At 36.2% G+C, this 10,237-nt stretch overlaps 1 long non-coding RNA gene across 1 annotated transcript; it reads left to right on the top strand.

Moving 5' to 3' along the window:
- The first annotated feature begins 4,727 nt into the window (after positions 1-4,727).
- Positions 4,728-9,369, top strand: LOC121026296 (uncharacterized). Its single transcript, XR_005788323.1, has 2 exons — positions 4,728-5,500; positions 9,238-9,369. It is a non-coding gene; the product is annotated as an uncharacterized LOC121026296 (long non-coding RNA).
- The last annotated feature ends 868 nt before the right edge of the window (positions 9,370-10,237 follow it).

Below are 10,237 nucleotides of genomic sequence, written 5' to 3'. Positions count from 1 at the left end.
CTGCTTTTCATTCTAGTTTTTCTATAAATTGTTGAGAGAGGAGTGTTGAGGTCTTCAACTATAATTGTACATTTTTCTATTTCTTTGCATTTCTAACAGTTTTTGTTTTACATATTTGCAGCTGTGTTGTTTGGTACATACATGTTTAATATCATTAATCTTCTTGGTGGATTGATGCTTATATCATTATATAATGTCCCTCATTGTTTTTTATAATTTTATTTGCTCTGTAGTTTATTTGATCTGCTTTAATGTAGCTATGTATTTTATTAATTTTTACTTTATATATTTTTTAATCCTTTTATGTTTAACCTATCTACATTCTTATATTTGAAATGAACTTCTTACAGGTAGAATAGATTTAGGTCATCCTTCTTAGTCCATCCTTCTTAGTCCTTAAATCTCTGTCTTTTAATTAGTGTATTTAGATTATGTAAATTAATGCAATTTTGAATGTTAGGGCTTAAGTGTGCTAACTTTTTTTCTCTTACTCCCTCTGTTTTTTAACCTTTCTTGTCTTTTTCTTGCCTTCTTGTGAATTACTTAAAATTTTTTTAATATCTCACTTTGATTTATTTACAGTGGTTTTGAGTATATCTCTTTATACAACTTCTTAATGGTTGCTGTAAGTATTACATTATCTGTACATATAGCTATCAGTTTGCATTGAAGTGTAGAAACCTTACCTCCTTTTACTTTCTTTTGCCTTCTACCATTTATAATAAAATTGTCCTAAATATTTCCTATATATACATTTAGAACCACATTAGATAGTGTTATACTTGTGTTTGAACCATCAAACAAACTTTAGGAGACTCAAGAGGAGAAGGGAACTCAATCCTGATTATCAGTATTTTTGCTTACTGACTTTACTTCATTCCTAATGTTGCATTATTCCTAATTTAATTATTTGATTTCATTTAGACAATGTCCTTTAAACCACTGAAAAAAATTTTTTCACATTTTATTTTATTTTTGAGAGACAGAGAGAAACAAGGAGCACAAGGAGGGGAGAGGCAAAAAGAGATGGAGACACAGAATCCAAAGCAGGCTCCGGGGGTTGCCCCTGAAACCATTTTTTTTTTTTAATTTTTTTTTTCAATGTTTATTTATTTTTGGGACAGAGAGAGACAGAGCATGAACGGGGAAGGGACAGAGAGAGAGGGAGACACAGAATCCGAAACAGGCTCCAGGCTCTGAGCTATCAGCCCAGAGCCTGACGCGGGGCTCGAACTCACGGACCGCAAGATCGTGACCTGGCTGAAGTCGGACGCTTAACCGACTGCGCCACCCAGGCGCCCCTGAAACCATTTTTTAAAGGGTATGTCTGCTGGTGATATCGTCTCTTAGTGTTCCTTCATTTGAGAATATAGTGATTTTGCTTTCATTTCTGAAGGATAATTTCATCGAATATAGGATTCTGATTTCAGAACTATTTCATTTTGATACTTGAAAATAATTATTATACCACTTCCTTCTGGTGTCCATGGCTTCTGGTGAGAAACCCACTGTCATTTGTTTTCCCCCTGTAGTTAAGGTGTCATTTCTCTAGCTACTCTGAAGTTTTTGTCTTGTCTTTAGTTCTCAGAAGTATACTTGTTTTTTCGTCTTGATATGGATTTTTGTTGTTGTTGTTTATACTGTTTGGGTTTGCTTATTATCTTGATTTTTAGGTTGATGTCTTTAGCCAAATTTGGGAACTTTCTTCTATTATTTCCTTAAGTACTTTCTCAGCTTCACCTTCTTCCTCTTCTAACGTGTGACTTTTATTGCACAAATATTAGGTCTTTTGTTATAGAATCACAAATTCTTGAGGCTCTGTTCATTTTTTTTTTAATCTATTTTATCTGTTGTTCAGATTGGATAATTTCTATTGTACTGTTTTAAGTCCAGTGATTCCCTGTCACTTCCATTCTTCTGTTGTGCTCATACATTGGGTTTTTTATTTTGGTTATTGTATTTTTTAGATGCAATATTTCCATTTGGTCCTTCTTTAAATCTTCTATTTCTTTGTTGAGATTCTGTATTTTTTGCTGACATTTGCAGTATTTTCTATTTTGTCAGATGTGTTTATAATTATTTCTTGATGCATTTTTATAATGGCTTTTCTTTTTTATATTTAAAGACCTTATTTTTTTCAAAGATAGGTTTAGGTTTACAGCAAAATTAAGAAAAAGGTACAGAGTTTCCATAAACCTCTTGTTCTCATACATGCATAGTCTCTCCCATTATCTATATACCCCACCAGAGAGGTGCATTTGTTACAATTGGTGTATTTACACTGACACGTCATAATCACCCGAAGTTCATGGCTTATATTAGGGTTCACTCTTGGTGTTGTACATTTTGTGGGTTTATACAAATGGCAAGTAAGCATATGAAAAAAATGTACCACATCATATGTCATCAGAGAAATGCAAATTAAAATGACTGTGAGATACTACTATAAGCCTATTAGAATGGCCAAAATCCAAAAACCAAATTCCAGTAGGGATGTAGAATAATAGGAGCTCTCATTCATTGCTAGTGGGAATGCAAAATGATATAGCCACTTTGGAATACAGTTTAGCAATTTCTTGCAAAACCAAGCATATTCTTTTTTTATATTAAGTATAATTTATTGTCAAATTGGTTTCCATACAACACCCAGTGCTCATCCCAACAGGTGCCCTCATCCACGCCCATCACCCACTTTCTCCTCTCCCCCACCCCCCATCAACCCTCAGTTTATTCTCAGTGTTTAAGAGTCTCCTATGGTTTGCCTCCCTCCCTCTCTGTAATTCCCCCCCTCCCCTCCCCCACGGTCTTCTGTTAAGTTTCTCAGCATCCACATAAAAGTGAAAGCATTGTATCTGTCTTTCTCTGCCTGACTTATTTCACTTAGCATAATACCCTCCAGTTCCATCCATGTTGCTGCAAATGGCCAGATTTCATTCTTTCTCATTGCCAATTAGTATTCCATTGTATACAGAAACCACATGTTTTTTATCCATTTGTCAGTTGATGGACATTTAGGCTCTTTCCATAATTTGGCTATTGTTGAAAGTGCTGCCATAAACATGGGGGTAGAAGTGCCCCTATGCATCAGCACTCCTGTATCCCTTGGGTAAATTCTTAGCAGTGCTATTGCTGGGTCATAGGGTAGATCTGTTTTTAATTTTTTGAGGAAACTCCACACTGTTTTCCAGAGCGACTTCACCAGTTTGCATTCTCATGAACAGTGCCAGAGGATTCCCATTTCTCCACATCCTCGTCAGCATCTATAGTCTCCTGATTTGTTCACTGTAGCCACTCTGACCAGCGTGAGGTGAAAACCAAATATATTCTTGCAATATGATTCAGCAATTGCACTTCTTGGTATTTACCCATGGGAGTTGAAAATTTGTGTCCACAAAATAACTGCCACATTGATGATTTTGATGATTTTAATAGCTTAGTCTAAGTGCCAAAACTTGGGGGCAACCAAGATGTCTTTCAGTAGGTGAAAGGATAAATCAACCATGGCACATCCATACAATGGAATATTTTTCAACACTAAAAAATATGAACTATCAAATCATGAAGAGACATGGAAAAAACTTAAATGCATATTACTAAGTAAAAAAAGCCAACCTGGAAAGGCTACATACATACTGTATGATTCAGCCTATATGACATTATGGAAAAGGCAAAACTGTAAAAACACTGCAAACCTTCGTGGTTGCCAGAGAATGTTGAGGGTGGTAAGATATGTATAGATTGAACACAGATAATTTTTACAGCAGTTAAAATATTCCTTATGATGCAGTAATAATAGGTACATGTCATTATACATTTGTCCAAATCTGTAGTATGATAGTTTTAAATTTTTTTTTTCAAATAGTTCTTACATATGTGTTATCACAGTGTTGACATGTATCGATTGTTATTATTATTTTTATTTAATTTACATGCCTCTTAGCATATGGCATATGGTGTTTGTCTGCAGTAAAGTTGTTATTGTCTAAACGTTTTGTGTCATATAAGGATATCCCTTCCTGGTCCTTTTGCTAGAGAGAGAGTAGGTTTCTTTTGGGGCTTTTTTTTTTTTTCTTTTCTTTTTTTTTCTTTCTTCCAGTCTGTACCCTTTGGCATTTTCTGGCTTTCAGATTTTTCGGTGCCAAATTTAGGATATATGAGGTGATGAGAAAACCAGGGGAACTCACATTCACATCCTTCCTTCCCATCCAGCCTTCCATCATCACATCTTTTCCCTACTTTACAGAGTGCTTCTATATTTGTTTTATATAAAAGACATTCAAGTTTCTTTAGTTCTACATAGGAGCTCCATATTCTCAGAAATGGAAGCCCACCGTGTCTATTCCAATAGTTCTTTTCTTTTTTTTTAACTCCTTCTTAAAAGATAATACCGATCCTTAATCTAGTATCGACCAACAAAGTATATATGAAGATAGATTTCTTTTATTGTGTACTTGGGAGTTGATTGAACCCATATCTAGCTGCAAGATGGGTAGATATACTGAATTTCTAGTATAAATTCTAGTGTCTAGATTGTAGGAATTTACCAAGTTGGGTTTTAAAATTTTTTTTTTTTATGTTTATTTATTTTTGAGAGAGAGACAGAGACAAAGACAGAGAGACAAAGAGACAGAGTGTGCGTGGGGGAGGGGTAGAGAGAGAGGTAGACAGAATCTGAAGCAAGCTCCAGGCTTAGAGCTGTCAGCACAGAACCCAATGTGAGGCTTGAACTCATGAACTACAAGATCATGACTTGAGCCGAAGTTGGACACTCAACTGACTGAGCCACCCAGGTGCCTCCTAAGTTGGTTGCTTTAGCTAAACTATGATAGTATTGCCTCTTAGCCCCACATTTGATTCTCTGGCAATCTGAGTTAATAGAGTATTTATTAGTTTCCTAAAAGAAACTTTTAAAGTCTCTTCCAGTCTCTTCTCCCTACCATATAAAACTATGAATCATGCCACCAGGATGTAATATGTGACTTCTGATCCTCGTGTATGCTTTGACTTCTCTGTCCTCTTATTTTTTAGGTGCTGCAGGATGTAAAAAGATGTTGAGAAGTTTAAGAAGGGGAAGTGGAAAGGGTATTATGGCTATATCGTATCTCCTTCCAGTCAGTTCAGAATTATCTATATCTGTATCTCTATCTATCTATCTATCTATTTTTTTTTTTTTTCCTGGTTGGATGTAGGCATGTTTCTCCAAGCAAGAGGGTCAGACTGAATGAGAAAGAAACTTTTTTATTCTCTATGTGGGCCATCCTTGTTTTCAGAGTGATGCATGGATCAGTCATTACTTGCTCTGCTCATTTCAGTTTCATTGGTTTAATTGTTAAAGGAAATTCCCCCCAAATTTAGATGGTAGTCAGTTTTAAATGTTACTGTATTTAATCTATTTCTTTGGTTCCTTATAGGCATTTTAGGAGAAGGGAGTGGCAGCCGGCCGAATGCCACTTGGAACTAAAATCTCCCAGACTAAGCTAGTCTTAAAGGAAATTTAAAAGTAAGTCTAAGTGCAAACAAGGTTTTAAAAATTGAAGTGAATGATTTAAGTCGCTAAAATAATCTCTCCATTTAAAAATCAGGGACATACAAAAATAATTTTATTGTCTGAGTTTTTAAACCTTTTCAAATCTGTGAATCAAGCTCCTCTTGGTATTTGAATAGGTGCCATCTGCTGATCTGTAACAGAGCCAGTTTTTGCATTTGGGCCTAAATTTAATACTTAATTCCAATAGATGAAACATGCAGATCATTATAAGCAATGAAGCATTTGCAGGTTTTTAATTTAATACTTTCCTAACACTTAATTTATTAGTAGTAATTTACCTAGAGTCTTTAAAGGTACTTGTTATTAATTACCTATACTATTATGTCATTTAAATAAGAAAATTACTTAAATAAGCTAAAGGTAGGTATCGGTTAGTTATAGATGCATTAAAAATTTTTGAAAATTCCCATATTTAGAAATTTCAAATAGCAACCAGAAGCTTAGAACGCTAAGTATGTAATTCAGCTGAGGGTTTTTACTGATTTGGATTGAGCTTGGTGAAGCTCGTTCATGTGTCTTTGGTCAGCTGTGAACTGGTATGTGACTTTGCTAACCTTGACCTGTTCTCTCATGTCTGGGTCATTAGACTTACCTCTGTTCCATGTGTGCCATTCTCCAGTAGGCTAGCCCGGGCATGTTCTTGTGGTGAAAGGGGTGTGGACAGCAAGCGCAGAAAATGTACTATATCTTTGGAGGCTTAGGTTTGGAACTGTCAAAATATCACTTCCTTTCACAAGTCACAAAGGTTGACAGAATAGACTGTAGCTATTGATGAACTGCAAAGTAACAACTGAAAGGTTATAGATACAGGGAGGGGTGAATAATCATGGCCACGGGATTCAATCCGCTATTTTCGAAACGGATGGAATTGGGATCAGGACCCTGTTTTGTGCCTCCAGACTGGGTTTCTTTTTATGTTACAAACTGTTCTTCCTATTTACCTATATGATAAATTTGAATGTTCATTGGGAAAAAAACATTTGTGACTTAGTGTATGTCTTGGTCCTCAAGTACTGATCTAGAAAGCTGTGATACAATCGTATTCTCTTTATCTATTGAGTACTAAGTACTTCTTCACAAAATCAGTGTTAGAGGATCTGAAGAAAATAGATTTTATATACTTGGAAATGTCTGATGTTTTCCAAATGTTATCAGTACAGTGAAACTTTGGAAGGTTAAGAAGAATTATTTCACATTGCTTTACCCATTTATTTCATTTGACTATAAATCTCAGGGAACTAGAGTGATAATATTGGAATTGGATTACTCTGGTTATCATGGTCTTAATTTCACTTTACATCCTCTATCCTAGAAAAAAGTTATTACTATCTAGAAGTGATTCCTTTTGGAAAGCAAGTTACAGGGTCAGATCTAAAACTTCAAGGTGTGTTTTACCTCATGTTGAAATTTTTATTACAGACCACTTACCCCTCGTTGTTGCCTTTGCCTTTGTGGACCGGGAGATAGATGAAAAAGAGAAAATTGTTATGAAGTTGTGGCAGCTTCAAGCTGTCCTATTTGTTTGTCCCCAGATCTTTCTATGCCAGTTCCAAAATGCCCTCCTGCCAAAATTAGGCTCGGAAAAATAATTTATTTCATGTTGTGGTTTTTGGAGCAATGGTGGGGTTTGGAGATGATGGCCAAGAAAGAATTCTTGAAGATGTCTTTGGTGCAAAAAGTGATTTTAATAAAGCATGGGAACAGGACCCGTGGGCAGAAAGAGCTGCGCTGGGGTTGTGAAGAGTGATATACTGTGGAGTTGGGAGAAGTAAAGTCAAGAGGAAGTTTCTTAAAGCTATCCCCATATGCTAAAGACGATTTACAGATTACTGGAGGCCTAGCTATTGTCAAAACTAGGTTGTTTTTCCCTCAAGCAAAGCATTATAATTAAGATAGTAGGGAGTTCCTAGAGATTAGACTATTGATAAAATTGCCTTTTTCTTATAATATTGCTAAGATACTTGTAAACTGATACAGACTCAATCAGTTAAACCATTTGTTTTTTGTCCCTTCCTTTGTTCTTGGGCAGTCAGGAGTGCCTGAGGAATACCTCCACCTGTAGGGCGGAGGGGAGTGGGGGGCGGTGGGGTAGGTTGTGGCATGTCAGCTTGCCTTATGCTCCCTCATCATTTCATATATAACACATGTTTGAAATGAGCAGGAAATGCAGCCAAGATTTGTAAATTAACAAGGAAAAAGTTTTTTTCTGAAAACATTTGGGAGCCAAGGAAGAGTGTTTGCCTTAAAACATTAGGGCATTCCATTTTTTAGTAAATTAAATAATTTTTTCAAAATCTCAGAAGGAACAACATTAACATTTGTTTTTCTGTATATATGAACAATTCTTATTTAAAAAAATTCATTGTTGGGGCACCGGGGTAGCTCATTTGGTTAAGTGTCTAACTCTTGGTTTTAGCTCAGGTCATGATCTCGCGGCTTTGTGGATTCAAGCCCTGCATCAGGCTCTGTGCTGGCAATGCAGAGCCTGCTTGGGATTCTTTCTCTCTCCTTCTCTCTCTGCCCCTCCCCTATTTGGGCTGTTTCTGTCTGTCTCAAAATAAATAAATAAATAAGCTTAAAAACATAAAAACTCACTGTCACAAATTAAATGAGTTGTCTAAATGTATAGGATAACTGATATTCTGATACCTGTTAAATCTTAATTTTGTATGAAATTTAATTGTGTGTTTCAGTTTTGCCATATGTGAGAAGGATTTCTCTTGATCCGCCACCTGCAGAATAGACAGGGATAGCTAAAGGGATCCAGAACGAGAATCAAATCTCCCCTCTTTAATATAGACCACTGTTTAGCCCTGACTTCTTGATAATTACATTGCTAGGTCTCTGCTAGATAGGGAATTATCTTGTCAAATTATCTCTGTGGATTAATATAATTCAAGGCAAGGAATATTTGCTAGGCATTGTCTGTATAAGACAAGGAGATGCTGAGGAGGATAGAGAAGATTTGCAAACTCTGGTTCCCTGTCCACAGGAAACTTAAAATCTAATTGAGAATAGGATTTTTTAAATGGGAGGTATAGGCATACTTCAAAGATATTGTGGGCTCAGTTCTGGACTACCGCAAAAAAGTGAGTATTGGAGTAAAACGAGACAAATAAATTTTTTTCCTTTCCCAGTGCATATAAAAGTTATCTTTGCACCATACTATAGTCTGTTAAAAGAGCAATGTATGTACCTTAATTAAACGTACTTGAATTGGTAAAAAATGCTGTCATCTGAGTTTTCAACAAGTCACAATCTTTTTCCTGGTGGAGGGTCTCACCCGATGTTGATGGCTGCTGACTGAACAGGGTACTGGTTGCTAAGGGTTGGGGTGTCTGTGGCAATTTCTTAAAATAAGGCAACAATGAACTTTGCTGCATCAATTGTTTTTCTTTCATGAATGCTGTTTGATAGCGTTTTATCTACACTAGAACTTCTTTAATAATTGGAGTCAATCTTATCAAACTCTGCCACTTCTTTATCAACTAAATTTATATAATATTCTAAATGTTTTGTTGTCATTTCAACAATCTTCATGGCATCTTCACCAGGAGTAGATTCCATCTCAAGAAACAACTTAGCTGTTACAGTTTTATGAGATTGCATCAGTTCAGTCACATCTTCAGTCACATCTTCAGGCTCCACTTATAAATCTGGTTCCCTTGTTCTTTCTAACACACCCACAGGTACTTCTTCCAATGAAGTCATGAACCCCTCAAAGTCATGAGGATTGGAACAACTTCTTCTAAATTCCTGTTCCTGTTGATATTTTGACTTCTTCCTATCAACCATGAATGATCTTAGGGACATCTAGAGTGGTGAGTCCTTTCCAGAAGGTTTTCAATTTACTTTCCCAGATCCATCAGAGGAATCCCAGTCAGTGGCAGCCGTAGCATTATGAACTGTATTTCTTAAATAGTAAGACTTGAAAGTTGAAATTGCTCCTTGATTCACGGGCTATAGAATGATGTCTTGGCAGGCATGGAAACATTAATCTTGTCATAGATATCCATTGGAGTGATGGAATACCAGATACATTGGTCCTGTGTGACCAGGTACATTGTCAATGAACGCTAATATTTTGTAAAAAATCTTTTTTTTCTGAGCAGGCTCAGCAGTGGGCTTAAAATAATGAGTAATAAAGAGAATAGGCAGAGTACATTTAACATACTTATTAAGGGCCCTAGGATCATCAGAATGGTAACTCAATATTGGCTGCAAATTAATATCTCCAAAGCTAGGCATTGACTTCTCCTCTCTAGCTATGAAAGTCCTCGATGGCGTCTTCTTCCAATAGAAGGCTGTTTTGTCTATATTACAAATCTGTTGTTTAGTGTAGCCACCATCATTAATTATGTTGGCTAGATCTTGTGGATAACCTTTTGCAGCTTCTACATCAGTACTTGCTGCTCTACCTTGCACTTTTATTTTATGCAGATGGTTTCTCTCTTTAAATCTCATAAATCAACCTCTGCTAGCTTCAGACTTTTCTTTGGCAGCTTCCTCACCCCTATCAGCCTTCATAGCATTGAAGAGAGTTAGGGCCTTTTCCTGGATTAGGCTTTGGCTTAAAGGAATGTTGTAGCTGGTTTGATTTTCTATCCAGGCCACTTAAACATTCTTCATATCAGCAATAAGGCTGGTGGGGTTTTGTGTGTGTGTGTGTGTGTGTGTGTGTGTGTGTGT

Source organism: Herpailurus yagouaroundi, unplaced genomic scaffold (assembly GCF_014898765.1).
Source record: "Herpailurus yagouaroundi ecotype Mexico unplaced genomic scaffold, PumYag 70490, whole genome shotgun sequence".
In the NCBI taxonomy this organism is placed as follows: domain Eukaryota; kingdom Metazoa; phylum Chordata; class Mammalia; order Carnivora; family Felidae; genus Herpailurus; species Herpailurus yagouaroundi.
The sequence above is the reverse complement of the archived record's forward strand: the minus strand, read 5'-3'. Positions and strand labels throughout refer to the sequence as shown.